This window comes from Penaeus japonicus, unplaced genomic scaffold (genome assembly GCF_977035675.1).
Source record: "Penaeus japonicus unplaced genomic scaffold, GWHDUDI00000001_assembly GWHDUDI00000035, whole genome shotgun sequence".
Lineage (NCBI taxonomy): Eukaryota > Metazoa > Arthropoda > Malacostraca > Decapoda > Penaeidae > Penaeus > Penaeus japonicus.
Window position 1 is genome coordinate 8451991 of NW_028234437.1, and position 2500 is coordinate 8454490.

Below are 2500 nucleotides of genomic sequence, written 5' to 3' on the forward strand. Positions count from 1 at the left end.
GCATTACCTGCTTAACTCCCCAGTTTTACTTCGAAGGCAAATTTAGATCAATTCTGCCTGTGGAATGCTAATCGTAGCATTAGCTATGTTATTGAGAGCTTATTTAGCTGATTAAAGTTAGAATCACCGAGATGCCGACAGCAAAACAATATGAACAAAAAAGAAAAAAAAAAGTTATCTAATCAACTTATAATAATCATCATCATGATCCGCCGGACAGCCAGAAAGGTGTCAGATAATCGGATTTGAAAATTTGTTCAATGAATCAACTTAACCCTTTAACTTCGTTGTTGCAAAGCGGGTGTGTACTTTGGTGCTGTGTTGAGCTAGGCTCGTGTGATTTGTGGTGATCGACTGGTTTGGTATTATGGGCGGGTTTAGTGTGCTTGTGCGTGTGTGGGTGGGTCGGAATGGGCGTGCTTTTGTAGATTTTGGTGTGTGTGTGTGTGTGTGTGTGTGTGTGTCTGTGTGTGTGTGTGTGTGTGTTTGTGTCTTTTTCTCTCTTTTGATTTCGGTTCTTCTGTGATTTTTAGCATGATTACTACTCTTTTTAAAGCATTATCATTATTATTGTTATTGTTATTATTATCATTATTACCCTTATTATTATCATTATTGGCTGTTTCCTCTCTCTCTCTCTCTCTCTCTCTCTCTCTCTCTCTCTCTCTCTCTCTCTCTCTCTCTCTCTCTCTCTCTCTCTCTCTCTCTCTCTCTCTCTCTCTCTCTCTCTCTCTCTCTCTCTCTCTCTCTCTCTCTCTCTCTCTTACTTAAACACAAAGACAGACAAGTATCAAGAATGAAGTTAATATGTCCATTCGGTCTCGAGTTAGGGCGTAGCCAAACATGTTCTGGACATGTTTCTCAGAGACAAATCCAGATCGATTCCGCGTATTGCTCAGTAGAGGGGGAAGGGGGGGGGGGGATTGGCAGTTTCAGTGACGTAGATTGCTTTCATAATGATTTTGCTTTCATGAATGGATATGGTGTTCAGATTTTTTTTGATTTTTTTTCTTTAATGTTATTTGTGTGTGTGTGCATGTAAATGTGTGTGTGTGTGTTTATATGTGTGTGTGTACGGATGTGTGCGTGTGTGAGTAGTTGTGTTTATTGGACAAACACAGAAAAAAAAAATCAGAAATCAATAGCAGAAACTTGCAAAATACAAATCTATCTCTTTATCCTTCTCTCAGTCCCTCCTTCTTTATATCCCCTCACTCTTCTCTCTCCTCCCTCTTTCCCTCCTATTCCCCTCCTACCCCTCCCTCTTCTTTCTCCTCCCCCTTTCCCTCCTATTCCCCTCCCATTTCCCCTCCTACCCCTCCCCCTTCTCTCACCTCCCTCTTTCCCTCCTATCCCCCTCCCATTTTCCCTCCCACCCCTCCCTCTTCTCTCTCCTCCCCCTCTCCCTCCTATTCCCCCCCTTTTTCCCTCCTACCCCTCCCTCTTCTCTCTCCTCCCCCTTTCCCTCCTATTCCCCTCCCATTTTCCCTCCTACCCCTCCCTCTTCTCTCTCCTCCCCCTTTCCCTCCTATTCCCCTCCCATTTTCCCTCCCACCCCTCCCTCTTCTCTCTCCTCCCCCTTTCCCTCCTATTCCCCTCCCATTTTCCCTCCTACCCCTCCCTCTTCTCTCTCCTCCCCCTTTCCCTCCTATTCCCCTCCCATTTTCCCTCCTACCCCTCCCCCTTTCCCTCCTATTCCCCTCCCATTTCCCCTCCTACCCCTCCCTCCCATCCTTCCCTCCCTCTCATCCTTCCCCTTTCCCCCCATACCTCCCCCCCCCTTCCACCCTTCAACAACGAAATGAATCACACAGCACTAGGCAATTGCGTGCAAAGAACCTCTTGATAATGTTATAATTCTTACTTCAAGACTACGTGGAAAGCTCTACCTTGCTGTGCTATTATGCTGGTTATTTATATGAGTATATATTTTTTCGACTATTTTTCACTTCCACTTTTTTTTTGTGTTATTATTTTTCTTCCTCCGTTTTATTTATATATATGCGGAGGTTGGGACGGGGGAGGTGGGTGGAGGAAGGGACGGGTGGGTAGGGGGGGAGGGGGGAGGTGTATACTCGAAGAAAATATACAACTCAATTTGGCAGGTATGCTGGAAAGTGTGAGAGAGAGTTTTATAAAATGGATTTTCTCTCTCTTTTTTTTTTCTTTTTCTTTCTCTTGTTTTTCTTTCTCTTTTTCTCTCTCCCTATCTATCTATCTATTTATCTATCTACCTAATCTATTTCTCTCTCTCTCTCTTGCTCTTTTTCTTTCTCTCTCTCTTTCTCTCGTTCTCTCTCTCTCTCTCTCTCTCTCTCTTTCTCTCTCTCTCTCTCTCTCTCTCTCTCTCTCTCTCTCTCTCTCTCTCTCTCTCTCTCTCTCTCTCTCTCTCTCTCTCTTTCTCTCTCTCTCTCTTTTGAAAGAGAGAGGGGTGAAAATTTTTATAGAGAGGCAGGGATGGCTGGGGGGGGGGGGTAATAATTGTGCAACATTCCAGTGT